The 15,740-nt window shown below is 38.8% G+C and overlaps 1 protein-coding gene across 1 annotated transcript in view; it reads right to left on the reverse strand.

Annotated features, from left to right (window-relative positions):
• MSH2 (mutS homolog 2) overlaps nucleotides 1-15,740 on the reverse strand; it is an 82,643-nt gene that overhangs the window by 40,109 nt on the left and 26,794 nt on the right. The window lies entirely within an intron of this gene.

Here is a 15,740-nt window from a genome sequence, read left to right on the forward strand (position 1 = left end):
TTGTTAGCAATCATTTAAAATTTTTCATATATTTTGAGGTCTACCTTATCACTATTTTTTCTGTTAAGTTCTCTTCTACCACATGACTTTGAAGAAGGTTAAGGTTTCCTGAAAAAACACAAGCAGTATCACTGTAGCAACACCTATACAAAGTTCAGAATATTTCCTCTAGTCCCTTACACACAGGCCCACTTGCTGGAGCTGTTCTCAGTTAATGTCCCTTCTCTGCTCACTTGCTCCCTATCCTGCAAGCCTTATCTAGCATCTTTTTAAATAAATTAATTGATATCAGAGTATAATTGCTTTACAATGTTAAGTTAGTTTCTGTTGTACAGCAAAATGAATCAGTTACACACACGTATATATCCCCTCTTTTTTGGATTTCCTCCCCATTTAGTTCATCCCAGAGCACTAAGTAGAGTTCCCCGTGCTATACAATAGATTCTCGTTAGTTATCTACTTTGAATATAGTTGTGTATATATGTCAGTCCCAGTCTACCAACTCGTCCCGCCCTGCCCTGCTCCTCCTTGATAGCCACTGGTTTGCTTTCTGCATTTGTGGCTCTACTTCTGCAAGGAAGTTCATCAGTACCACTTCTCTAGATTTCACATACAAGTGATATTATACAATATTCTTCTTTTCTTTCTGACTTACTTCACTCTATATGACAATCTCTAGGTCCCTCTATATCACTGCAAATGGAATTATTTTATTCCTCTTCACGGCTGAGTAATACTCTACCATGTCTAAGTACCACATCTTCTTCTCTATTGGTTTTTCTATCTATTGGCTGCACCACGTGGCTAGGGAGACATTAGTTCCCTGACCAGTGATCAAACCTGGGCCCTCAGCAGTAAAAAGCTCAGAGTCCTAACCACGGGACTGCCAAGGAATTCCCCAGCATCTTGAATTCCTTTCCCTATTCGTAAGTTGTACTGAGCCCTAGGTGCCAATTTCAGCTGGTTCCCCCCTCCAACTGGTTATGGTTTTAATTAAAAAATAACAGCTCTATTGAGATATGATTCATATACCAAACAATTCTTCATTTTAAAGTATACAATTCAATGGTTTTCAGTATATTCACAGATCTAGGCAATAACAACCACAATCAATTTTCAAACTGTCACTGCTCTCAAAAGAAACAAGGAACCCTACACCCATTAGCAATAACTTACAATTTTCCTCCAACCCCCTGCCACCCCTTCAAGCCTAGGCAACCACTACTCCTCCACTCTATGGATTTGCTTCTTCTGGTCTTTTCATATAAAAGGATATTACACTGTGACTGCATTTTTTCACTTAGCATAATGCTTTCAAGGTTCATCCATGTTGTATCATGCATCAGTATTTCATTCCTTTTGACTGAGGAACAATATTCCATTGTATGGATATGCCACATTTTATTTATTCATTCACCAACTGATGGGCACCATTGAGTTTTTCCATATACTCCATTTTCAACTAGCTACCACAATCTGAAAAGCTCTACATGATCTATCCTAGGGTCTTAAAGGTACACAGATCCTTGAATTCAAGGTAGTACATAAACAAAGAGAAATTAATCTCATCTTCATTTTCTGTAACCTCTAACTGGAACCAAGCATTTTCTTCCACTGTTAATGTAAGTAATAAATCACAGTAGTATTATCAGTACCTTCCAATGTTAATATAAGTAATAAATCACACAGTATTATTTTATTTGTAATCAACTTTATTTTTGGGGGGCTCCAAAATCACTGCAGATGGTGACTGCAGCCATGAAATTAAAAGACGCTTACTCCTTGGAAGGAAAGTTATGACCAACCTAGATAGCATATTCAAAAGCAGAGACATTACTTTGCCAACAAAGGTTCATCTAGTCAAGGCTATGGTTTTTCCAGTGGTCATGTATGGATGTGAGAGTTGGACCGTGAAGAAAGCTGAGCACCGAAGAATTGATGCTTTTGAACTGTGGTGTTGGAGAAGACTCTTGAGAGGCCCATGGACTGCAAGGAGATCCAACCAGTCCATTCTGAAGGAGATCAGCCCTGGGATTTCTTTGGAAGGAATGATGCTGAAGCTGAAACTCCAGTACTTTGGCCACCTCATGTGAAGAGTTGACTCCTTGGAAAAGACTCTGATGCTGGAAGGGATTGGGGGCAAGGGGAAAAGGGGACAACAGAGGATGAGATGGCTGGATGGCATCTCTGACTTGATGGACGTGAGTTTGAGTAAACTCCGGGAGTTGGGGATAGACAGGGAGGCCTGGTGTGCTGCAATTCATGGGGTCGCAAAGAGTCGGACACGACTGAGCAACTGAACTGAATCAACTAAAATTCCAAACGTTTTCATATCACAGTTTTTGGAGATAACTAGATAACTTTACCATTTAAACTCATTAGTTCAAAGTTAAAGTAGAACTTCACCCAAACCACGTTTTTTAATGCATTAATAAAAAGCACATATTTCTCAAGAATATTTTATATTTTGATAAGTGTGTTTCAATATAAATGGCTTCCTATTTAACTCTATGTGTTTTATTTTATGCATTTAAAAACATTATTCTGAGAAGTGGTTCACAGGCTTTATTGGAAGTCAAAAGGGTCCAAGCATAAAAATGTTAAAAACCTCAAAAGACCTCACCTAACAGTGCCCTTATTCTCCATCTCTATGGTTGACAACCCTAGCTTCTCTTCACTCCTTCAACAAGTTAAGCTGTAGGCACTTATTCTAGCTACTCCCACTAGCCTCCCCTATATCTTAACAGTCGGCTCTCTGTCATCATTGAGATTTACCTGAAACAGCAATTCCATGGAGAGGCCATCTTCAACCACCATATCTAGTGTCTTCCTGGCCTAGCCAAGTTATTCTATCACATGAAAATATTATGCTTTCTTTGTTGTACTATTTGAAGTTCTTGCTCATTTATTTGTCTGTCTTTACTCTTCCACAATTACAGAACCTCCATAAAGACAGACTTTATCTGTCATATCTGCCACTGTACTTCCCAGAACAATGCCCAGCACAAAGCAGGCAACTGACAACCATCTCCTCAATGAATGACTTTATGAAGGGAGCAAAGGAGTAAAGAAGCAGTCAGTCACTGGTCATTAGTTCTGATACACGCAATACTCATCTAGCAAGGATAACAAAGATCACACAGGGAAACAATTGCTAGCTTCTTAATTTGTCAAAATGTGGAATGTCTTAAGTAATCAAATTCAATAATATCTCTAAGAACTCCAGATTCATTGTCAGCCCCTAAAAACTCATTTATGACTCCCTGAAGATTTCATTTTCAAGAATGCAGCTACATATTCAATGGAGAAAAGAGAGCCTTCAGTAAACAATCCTGGGGAGACTGGATATTCACACGTAAAAGAATGAAACTAGACCCTTAAGTGCTCCACTCACAAAAGTTAACTCAAAATGGATTAAATACTTAAACAGGATAAGACCTGAAAACATGAAACTTCTAAAAGAAATCATGGGGGGGAACCTCCTTGACATGGGTCTTGGCAATGATTTTTTTGGATAGAACACCCAAAGCACAAGTAATAAAATTAAAAATAAACTAAAGGGACTACATCAAACCAAAAAGCTTCTGCATAATAAAAGAAACAATCAACAAATGAAAAGGCAACCTATGGAAGGAGAGAAAATATCTGCAAACCATTTATCTGATAAGGTGTTAATATCCAAAGTAGATAAAGAACTAACAGAACTCAATAGCAAAAAGAAAACCCAATTAATCCGATTTTAAAATGGGCAAAAGCCGTGAATAGACATTTCACTAAAGTAGATATATGAATGGCCAATAGATACATGAAGAGAAGCTCAAAATTAGGGAAATGAAAATTAAAACCACAGTAACACTTCAGGCTCATTAAAATGGCCATAATCAAAAAGACAAGAGATAACAAAGAACAAAGGTAAGGATGAGAGAAAAGGAAACATAAGCACTCTTGGGGAGATTGTAAACTGGTGCAGCCACTATGTAAAACAGTATGGAGGAGCCTCAAAAATTAAAAACAGAACTACCATGGGACTTCCCTCATGGCCCAGTGGCTAAGACTCCGAGCTCCTAATGCAGTGGGGCCTGGGTTTGATCCTTGGTCAGGGAATAAGATCCCACATGTCTCAAATAAGACACAGTGCAGCCAAATTAAAAAAAAAAAAATAGAACTACCATATGATCTAGCAATTTCACTCCTGGGAATATAACCAAAGCAAACAAAAACACTGATTGGAAAAGATATGTGCACCTCCATGTTGTAGCAGCATTATTCACAATAGACAAAATATGGAAACAACCTAAGTATCTGCCAATGGATAAAGGGTTAGAGAAAATGTGATTACATACACACACATACAGATACACACACAGACTACTATTCTACCATTAAAAAACAAAACAAGGAAGACTGCCATGTGTGACATGAATGGACCTTGAGGGCATTATGCTAAGTGAAATGAGTCAGAAAAAGACAAACGGTGATCTCACTTATCTGTGAAATCTTAAAACAACAACAAAAATAATAATGCATAGATAAAGGGATCAGATTTGTGGCTGGGAGGAGAGGAGAGCTGGAGGAAGGAGGTCCAAAGGCACAAACTTCTAGATACAAGATAATTAAACAGTACGGATATAATGTACAGCATGGTGACTACAGTTAACACTGCTATATGACGTATATGAAAACTATTAAGCAGTACTTTGGCCACCTCATGAGAAGAGTTGACTCAGTGGAAACGACTCTGATGCTGGGAGGGATTGGGGGCAGGAGGAGAAGGGGACGACAGAGGATGAGATGGCTGGATGGCATCACTGACTCGATGGACGTGAGTCTCACTGAACTCCGGGAGTTGGTGATGGACAGGGAGGCCTGGCATGCTGCGATTCATGGGGTCGCAAAGAGTCGGACACGACTTGAGCGACTGAACTGAACTGAAATCCTAAGAGTTCTCATCACAAGGAAAAATTTTAGAAGAGTGTGGTTGTGTGCCTCAGAAACTGCTGCAATGTTTAGGTCATTAAATAAGCCTAAATACTTACATTTCTGTAACAACCCAAACAAAGCATAATCTAATCTCTATCAAACATTTTATCATTTACTATGATAAAAATTAGAACAAATTTCAGGATAGACTGAAAGCTCCTAAGTTTATGAAGAGAAACTGGTTCATTAAGATGTACTCTGGAATCACACCCAAGCCAGCTTCTAAATCTAAACCTTAACTGGTGTATTAACACCAGTTCTGGGACTTTTCTCCATCTCGCCTGTGTTCACGCCACTGATTGAGAGAAATACTAAGGAGACAATCCTTTAGAGACGTTAATTTTCAGGGGACTTCCCTGAGGCTTCAGTGGTTAGACTCAGGGCTTTCATTGAACCCAGGGCCTGGGTCAATCCCTGTCCAGGATCAAGGATCTCATAAGTCAGATGGCATGGCCAAAACAAAAAAAAGTTAATTTTCTACTGGCAAAAACACTAATGAAAACTACTTTGACATGTGCATTGCCCCAAAATAAAATGTTGGTACTTTTCTGATAAACTCATTACAAAGGAAGACAAGCAAGGATAACAACAGGGAAATATAGGAAGGTTTTGGAAACAAAACCAGGACCGGAGTGTACACAAAGGTAGGAACAAGGTCGGCTTAGCCAAAGAAATGACTGTAAAGGTGAAAATCTAAGATGAAGAGAACAGGGCTTCCCTGGCAGTTCAGTGATAAAAGAATCCACCTGCCAATCCAGGAGATACACAGGTTCGATCCCTGATCTGGGAGGAGCCCACATGACAGGGAGCAACTAAGCCTGTGTGCTGCAACGACTGAGCCTGTGCTCTACAGCCCAGGGAGCAGAAACTACTGAAGCCCTCTCGTTCTAGAGGCCGTTCTCCACAATAAGAGAAGCCATGCACCAAAATGAAGAGTAGGCCCCATCGCCACAACTAGAGAAAAGACGCCACCACAGCAACGAAGACCTAGCACAGCCAAAAGCAAAAAACTTATATTTTAAAAAAAGGTTTAAAGTACATTAAAAAAAAAAAAGATGAAGAGAACAAAGCCAAGTGAGATGGGAAGGGAAAAATGTCTGAATCTAAAGGAATAGCACATACAAAGGCTGATGATTGTGCAGTATATGTGAGGTCCAGAGGATGTTCAAGTTCACATGAATAGACAAAAAACAAATGCAATTTGTGTTTTCAAACTGCAGACCTTTCTTCAACATAAAATTTAAAAATCTTAGCATTTTTGACAGGAAAAAAAAAAGTCAAAGTACATTGTATTTGTTTCAAGTTTTATATATTATTTCAGTTAATAATTTGTTTTTATAGACACTGAATACAGTGTCTATGTATTGTTAAAAACAAGACAATGGGCCCCAAATGGAGTTGCTTATACTAAGTCCCAGGTCATCAAATCAAGGCTTACCTTAATTATAGTTTTGTCTCTCCCAGAAACGGAATTTTAAGCCAGTCAATTGGGAATCACCTGATCAGCACCAGTTAGATAATGTGCTTGATTGATAGGCCCCTACAATCTCCCTAAAGACCTTACCATAACCAGCTGTTTTGTCAAAATTAACTTGTTTCTGCTCCCTTCTGCCTATGAAAGTCTTTCATTTTGTCAGATACAGGTCTTTTCTATCTCCTGCCCTGTTTCTGAACTGTTGAATAAAGCCAGTAAGATCTTTAAAATTTACTCAGTTGAATTTTGTTTCTTAACAGTGCATAGACACACCCACGGGAGTGCACTGAGTCAAATGAAAACGTATATCTTACTGTGAAAAGTGGAAGTGTTAGTTGCTCAGTTGTGTCCAACTCTTTGCAACCCCATGGACTATAGCCCACCAGGCTCCTCTGTCCATGGGATTTCCCAAGCAAGAATACTGGAGTGGGTTGCCATTTCCTTCTCCAATCTTACTTTGAGTCATAGTCAAAAACTGTAAGAAACACTGGCAATGAGTACTAGCAGAGAAAGGAAAGACAGGGAGAGGCAGAGCCTATCTATGAGGGGCCTTTCAAACCAGCTCATACTCTAATCCTAAAGGCAGTGAAAAACCCCTGAAGGGCTAATGACATTTATATTTTTACATATAAATATATTTACATATTAAGAAAGACAGCTGGCTGAAGCAGATAATGGATTAGAGAGTGCTAAGGCAAAAGACAGCAAAAGCATTAGGAGGCTGACAGTAGTTCAGGTAAGAAAGGATTATAGCCTGGGCTAGGGAGCTGGCAGTGGGATGGAAAGGTGTCTGAGGTGAAGAATACATATGATGCGATACCAACAGGACCTGGTAACTGAGTGAATGCAACGAGAGAGGGGCACGAGGCAAGGCTGATTCCCAAGGCTTAGGCTACCGGGCAGATGACTGGGGCCATTTTACAGAGAAAACACCAAAGAAGAGTTCAGAGAGGAGAATTCACAGTAGACATTGAAACATGGGCCTGTATGGGAAATCTCAGTCAGAAGTCAGACCATGACTTCCCCAGCTCATCAGCTGATCAGCCCACCATTCCGCACTATTTATCTGTCACCTGCCTGGTCTTATCCACTACAGGCAGATGCCAACCACACCACTGGCCCCCAGCTTCCCACCACAAGAAGACTTTCCTAGATCAGTGTGTGGCAAAGTTGAGGCTGCTAGGTAAATTGGCTGCAGATGCACCAAAATTATTGGTAAACATCTTTCTCAAATCATTTACATCTTATTTAATGTAACTAAGAAATAAGTGGAAATGGCTGGCAAAACGATTAAGAAAAAGACACTAAGATGTTCTAATCAAGTTAAATGAGTAAGTAACACTAAAATCAAAATGAACTATAGGGAAGTTCTGGATAACATATGAGGTGCTTCTTTACACGTGTCCTCCTGACACTAACTCAGGTCCAAGGCCTGCCACTGGTCATAGATCTGCTCAGTCAGACTTTCCAAAATAGTTTAAGACCAGAAAAACCAACCTAAAGTCTAAATTAATTATAAAGTTAGTATTAGGGACTTCCCTGGCAGTCCAGTGGATACGAATCTACCTGCCAACACAGGGAACATGGGTTCAATCCCTGTTCCTGGAAGATCTCACGTGCTGTGGAGCGACTAGGTCCGTGTGCCGTAACTACTGAGCCCACGTGCTACAAGCACTGACACCTACACACCTACAGCCTGTGCTCAGCAACAAGGGAAGCCACTGAACGGGAAGCCCATGCACAGCAATGAAGAGTAGCCCCCACTCGCAGCAACTAGAGAAAGCCCATGTGACAGAAACGAAGATCAGCCAAAAAGACAATTAAATAAATTAAGAAAAATAATAATAAAGTTAGTTTAGCATTCTTGTTCCAGTAAATATTTTGATATATGGGAATAAAAAGACATGAGTTTCAACTAACAAAGATTTAAAAATTTATTCTATGCCCACCTTCCCATGACTAATTTAACATAATTTTCTCGTGTTTTTAATTCCAGGCTAGAAGTTTTATTAAGTACAATTAAACTTTATCTCACCCTTAAATATATTTATGAAATGGATTTAAAAATTCATGTAAGTGGAAAAAAGGTTGGCAAGATGCTAATTAAAGTTTACAGTATTCACACAAATATGAGGTTGGAGTCAAAATATTACCAAATTAGTAAAGAAACCAAGAGCTGAAGTGCAGTGAATCACAGTAAACAAAATAATTCAATCACTGTGAGAAACAGCCTTCAACACAAGGGCATCTCTGTTATTCCTTCACTGCCAACCGTCACCCTATTAGTTTTTGTTTAATTTCTGCTGAACAACAAAGTGACTCAGTCATACATATATATACTTTTCCTCATATTCTTTCCCATTATGGTTTATCACAAGACATTTTTGACCTCTTTTCCTCCCTCATCACCCTTGCCCTCTCTTATTTTTCAGATCCTCTGGTCATGTCATCCCCTTTGCTAATCACAGCCACCTGTCCCCATTCCTTTATTTGCAAGTAATACTTTCTCTGACAACATACCTTGTTTCCCTTTATTACTACTGTCATTTTGACAAAATAGTAATTTTCTTTCCTATGCGGACTTTCTCTTCTGATTTCACTGATTAGTTATGAGTATCATTTTACACTGTGCTAGTCTCTGTAACAGAAAATATATGCTGGACTCTGCCCCTGGTTCCTGGTAGAGTTCCTAAAACCCCTGTAATTTCCTAGTGAGAAGAGCAATAGGAGCATCTTATATTCTAATAAGGTGACCTGAGGTGGGCTGCTCACCAGAAAGACCAAGCCATGATTAGGAGTCTGGAATGTTTAGCTCTAACCCCAACTCCTGTCATCCAAGGAGGGGAGAGCAGCTGGAAATGGAGTTAATAATTGATCGTGGCTACATGAGGAGGGCTCCCAAATCCCAATGGCGGGGGAAGGGGTCAGAGAACTTTCAGGTGGGCAAACACATCTATATCAGAATGACACGCTCCCACCTCAAAGGACAAGCGCCTATGTTTAGGAACCTCCCAGACTTGTCGTATCTCTTCATTTGGCTGTTCATCTGCATCCTTTATCAGTAAATATAACCAAGTGTTTCCCTGAGTTCTGTGAGCTGCTCAAGCAAATTAACCCCCAAGGGAGGGGTGGTCACTGGGACCAGTTGGTCAGAAGCACAGGTGATACCTGGGTTTTAGACTGGGTGGAAAGGTTGGAGGCTGTCTTGTGGGATTGAGCCCTTAACCTGTGGGATCTGATGCTATCTCTAGGGGATCGTGTCAGGATTGAGTTAAATCATAGTTAATTGCAGTCAATCAGTGTCACAGAAGTTACTTGGTGTTGGGGGGGAACCTCCACACATTTGGTGACCAGAGTGTCACTAATGAAGTTTCTGAGTGTTGCATCTTGACCTCTTTTATCTTGTAAACTGGTTTTAATTAAAGTTTTGCATAGGGATGCATATGTCACATTATAACAAAACTGGCTATATGAAAAAGTGTAACAATATATTGGTGGGATAAAAATGTACTAACTGTACACCTAATTAAAAAAATAGTACCAATTTTACAATAGTAAAAATAGTACCAACTGTCAGTTGCTATAAGTTAACCTCTACTGTTTGATATTATATTTTAAGTATTAAAAGTTAATTTTTATTATTTTAAAATCTTTATAATGTATAAATTATATTTAGCTAACATCTACTATTATTTTAAAGTTCTAGGAAATTATTATGCATAAACTTAAAGGTTTGAGTACCTCTCTGGTACTCCCCCAACCCCAGCTCTGGTGTTTTGTTTTTCTATTAGTAAATTCCTGAAACTATTTTTGCACTAGGCTCTGCATTTTTTTTAATAATAAAAGTAATAATGTAAAAATGTCAACTTCCAATCTAACTCTAGGAGAAAAACCTCTGTTAATTTTTTTTATCCCTCTAGACTTTTGCCCTCTTGTCTGCATTTGAATGGCAAATAATTATACCTTGACAAGTTATTTTTCCAGGAAGGCTTTACTGATTTATAGTTTTAGTCACAAGTTCTACAAGAAAATTTCTCTGCATCCTCACCAACATTGTTTGCTTTTTATTATGGTGATCAGGTAGTGTATTTTGGTGACTGAAAGAATAGAAATGCAGAGATAATATGAATATTGACTCAAGAATGTGAAAGCTTTTATCATTGAAGATAAGACTGAAGATAGTCAAGGTAGTGATCTAAGCAGCAATGGGAAGACAAGAAAGAAGACATTTAAATTATCCTCTAATAAAAGATGAGATGAGAAAATTGCTATAGAAATCAATGTGTGAGAGGAAGGAAAAAATAATCTTAAGGGGTTATGACTATAAAGGAAAACTCAGTTTTCCCCGTTTTCCTTCCCATCTGTGAGTCTTCCTCCTCTGTCTCCTTTACACACACTAGTTCATCTCTGGTCACCAACTGTGTGGAGGTTCCCGCCATACCAAGTGATTTTCTCTGACACTAACTGGGTAAGTCAACTATACTTCCATAAAGAAATAAAGAAAAAATTCATTAAAAAATTTTTTTCTTAATGATAGGAACAATTGTACAGTTTTGATAGGAACTATATAAATACTACAATAAATAATGCATTTCACCTCACAGAAGACAAAGTCTGCTTCTTGAGATGGACTCCAAAAGGCTGCAGCTCATGAGTTCTGTGAATGGTGAGGCATCTAAACTGGAGCGCCAGTTGAAACACCAGACATGAGCAAGTGCAGCTACGACACACGCGGGGAACTGAGGTCACAGACGTCTGAGGGTGCAAGTATGTGTGAGTGTACGTTCTGTGTATTCCTACACTGCTCAGTTCAGCTGGCTGCAATTTTTTGCATTCACCTAGTGTTTCCCATAGACAAAAATGTATATAAGCAACATAAAATTCACATTATGCTCCATTATTCCCTAATACATGAACTACATTAGAACAAGTCTTCACTGTCAAAGCACGTGTTAAACAGAACTAACCTATAATTTTGTTTAAAAAATGAAACAACATATACCAAAATATTAACAATGATTACCTCTGGATGGTAGAATCATTACTACAGAGTTTACCTTGCTTTTAAAAACTGATAAAAACCAAATTTAAAGAAAATATCTCCAAAACACAAAAACCAGCCAGATCTTAAACTACAGCTTTATATAAGCCTAAGATTTAAAAAGTGCTACATTAGTAAAACCAGATTCCTTTTCAGAAATGCCAAATAAATTGCTTTCATATTCTTATCTCCCATTTAGAAGGAAGCTAAGCAATCAGGTTAAAAGGAGGGATTATTATTAAACTAACTTAATATGCCTCCTGAGAAATCTGTATGCAGGTCAAGAAACAACAGTTAGAACTGGACATGGAACAATAGACTGGTTCCAAACTGGGAAAGGATTATGTCAAGGCTATGTATCGTCATCCTGCTTATTTAACTTATATGCAGAGTACATCATGAGGAATGCTGGGCTGGATGAACCATAAGCTGGAATCAAGATTTCTGGGAGAAATATCAATAACCTCAGATACACAGATGACACCACCTTTGTGCCAGAAAGTGAGGAGGAACTAAAGAGCCTCTTGATGAAGGTGAAAGAGGAGAGTGAAAAAGCTGGCTTAAAACTCAACATTCAGAAAACTAAGATCATGGAATCTGGTCCCATCACTTCATCACAAATAGATGGGGAAAAAATGGAAACAGTGAGACTTTATTTTCTTGGGCTCCAAAATCACTGCCGATGGTAACTATAGCCATGAAATTAAAGACGCTTGCTCCTTGGAAGAAAAGCCATGACCAACCTAGACAGCATATTAAAAAGCAGAGACAGTACTTTGCCAACAAAGGTCCATCTAGTCAAAGTTATGGTTTGTCCAGTAGTCATGTATGGATGTGAGAGTTGGACTATAAAGAAAGCTGAGCATGAAGAATTAATGCTTTTGAGCTGTGGTGTTGGAGAAGATTCTTGAGAGTTCCGTGGACAGCAAAGAGATCAGTCCTGAATATTCATTGAAAGGACTGATGCTGAAGCTGAAATTCCAATACTTTGGCCACCTGATGAGAAGAACTGATGCTGGGAAAGATTAAAGGCGGGAGAAGGGGATGACAGAGGATGAGATGGTTGGGTGGCATCACTGACTCAATGGACATGAGTTTGAGTAAACTCCGGGAGTTGGTGACGGACAGCGAGGCCTGGCGTGCTGCAGTCCATGGGGTCGCCTAGAGTCGGACACAAATGAACAACTGAACTGAACTATGTCATTTAGGGTTAAAAAGCAATGGAGATAAGTAGAAGGTGCAATGGAAACCAGAAAAATGAGGAGGGCAGAGGAGGCTTCATAGAAACAGTGAGGCTTGAGCTCAATCTTAAATATCAGTGGCGTCCATCACATAGACAAGGTAGTAAAGTGCAATAAAGACAAAGTAAAAACGTGCAGAAAAGCATGTTATCACCAGAGCAGTCTGGAGAAACAATCCACTGAGCAGAGTGGTGATGTCAGGGAGAATGAGGGAGCCTGACTGAGCAACAGCAGCCAGGTCAGGAGCAAGCATGGGGCTGCTTCTGGAAGGCTACAGGGAGCAAAGTAACGTGTCCAGAACCAAAAGGGAAGAAATGACATGATCAGACAGGCTAAGAAAAGATTACTACGGGTTCACTGAGGAGGACGTACAGACCAGGGAAAGGAAAATAGCACATGTAAGGTTTTTAATTTGGACATGGACAGGGGGAAAGGGTTACATACCCCAGCATGATAGCTGTTACAATAAAGTTCATCAACAAAGTAATCCTGATACTTACAGTTGTTTTAAGCACTGTCAGAAATTTGCTCCAAATGCAGAATACCATTGTTTTAGGTTGTGCCTCAGCTTTTAAAAAACATTTTATTCAAGTTTAGTTGATTTAGAGTATTGTGCTAATTTCTGTTGTACAACCAAATGGCTCAGTTATACATATTTTTTCACATTCCTTTGCATTCTGGTTTACCACAAGATACTGAATATACTTCCCTGTACTGTATAGTAGGATCTTGTTTCTTCTCTGTTCCATATACACTTTGCATCTGCTATCCCCAAACGCCCGATCCTTCCCTCCCCCTCCCCCTCCTGGCAACCCCAGGTCTGTTGTCTATGAGCCTGCTTCTGTTTCCCAGCTATGATCATTTGTCTCATACTTTAGATGCCATATATAAATCATATCATAAGGTATTTGTCTTTCTCTTCTGACTTTATTTAGTATGATAATCTCTGGATCCATCTATGTCGTAAATGTGTGCCTCAACTTTTTAATTTTAAAAGATACGAGGAATAACGGAGGCCAAGTATACTTTTAAAATAGCCTTTTCTTTTTTAAAGAGGAGAAAGATAATTTAGAGTAGAGCTTTCATCACTCAATGCAAATCTACTTTCTAAACTGTTGCTGCCCTCTGCTGTCTCTGAGTTTATTTTCATTTTTTCCAGGAATAACATTAAAATAACATTAAACCTAGAGTTAGTCAAAACTAAAACATCACACGATGGCAGAACATACTCAATTTCTAGTAAGATACAAATATATCTTTTTAAAACTTTTAATGATTTTACTTTTAAAGATAGCACATTTGATTTTTCCTCATAAATTAGCCTGTTTTGGCTTTCTCCATGAAATCAGTAGGCTAACAAGCTATCTCTGCAAAATGCCATTCTACTGTGTTTTTTAAAAAACTCGAGAGAGGCACATGAAAGGATGCTCAACACTGCTAATCATCAGAAAAATGCAAATCAAAACCACAATGAGACATCACCTCACACCTGTCAGAATGGCTATCATCAAAAAGACCACAAATCAGAAAATGTTGGCGAGGCTGTAGAGAAAAGGGAACCCTTGTACTGTGGGAATGTAAACTGGTATAGCCACTGTGAAAAATACTATGATCAGAGAACTAAACCCACATGCCACTGAGCATCAAAAGATCCTCTTGACACAACAAAGATCCCGTACGCTGCCAACCAAGACCTGATGCAGCCAAATAAACATATTTAACAACAAAAAAACAGAAGTCAGAGAAAGCCAACTACTATATGTTATTACTCATATGTAGAATCTAAAAAATAGAACGAATATAACAAAACAGAAACAGACTCAGATACAGAGAACACTGTTCTCTATATGCTGTTGTTCAGTCGCTCAACCAGCAGGGAGAATGAGGAGAGGCAATTGAAGGATAGGAAATTAAGAGGCACAAACTACAATGGGTAAAATAAGTAAGCTATAAGGATAATTTGTACAGCAGAGGAATATAGCCAATATTCTACAGTAAACTTAAATGGAGTATAATCTATAAAAATATTGAATCACTATGTTGTACATCTGAAACTAACACAATATTGTCAATCAACTATACTTCAATTAAAATAAACTCCAGACAGGTCAGTTAGTCTCTCAGTGACTAGGATACGCCTTAATTCTCCAACAATCCATATTATAGAAAGAGAAAAGCATAGCTCTTAGCATCACAAAACTTGGAACCGTCTTCCTCCTCTAATACTTTCTATGCTGGGTGATTTCAAATATTTTAACTGGACATCAGTTAACAAACTGACAATATGAAGCATTAAATTTTCATAATGTTATGATCTCATAACTGACTTGCTGAAAACCCTCAAGTACATTTTATTGTTGTTCAGTCGCATTAAGCTACACATATGCAGGAAGGCTGTTAAAGAGTGCCACTTTCAAGTCAAATTTCTAACTTCTGTGCACATACCAAGGAACGAGAAAGAGTCCCCAGATAATGTGCAAATCAGTAGTTCTGACATTTTTTTGAGGGGGGGGGTTACATATGCTTTTGAATATTTGATGAAAATTACAGATACTCCCCCTCAAAATACATATACACAAAGTTTCGCATGAAATATCAGGATACTTTCAAGAATGCATTCAAGAATCCCAGCTTTAAAGTTTCAGGTACTGAGTGAAAAGAGGGTCAAAAATAGAACTGGGTTCAGGGGTGGTTACACTTAAGGGGAAGGCAAAAAATAGAAGGATTCAGCAATTTCAGTTCTAGGTATATATTTAAAGAAAACTAAATCATTATCTTTAAGAAATATCTGCACTCCCACGTGCACTGCAGCATTATTTACAGCAGCCAAGACATGGCCACTCCAGTACTCTTGCCTGGAAAGTCCCATGGACGGAGGAGTCTGCAGTCCATGGGGTCATGAAGAGTCCGACACGACTGAGCGACTTCACTTTCACTTTTCACTTTCATGCACTGGAGAAGGAAATGGCAACCCACTCCAGTGTTCTTGCTTGGAGAATCCCAG

Source organism: Bos mutus, chromosome 11, assembly GCF_027580195.1.
Source record: "Bos mutus isolate GX-2022 chromosome 11, NWIPB_WYAK_1.1, whole genome shotgun sequence".
NCBI classification, from domain to species: Eukaryota; Metazoa; Chordata; class Mammalia; order Artiodactyla; family Bovidae; genus Bos; species Bos mutus.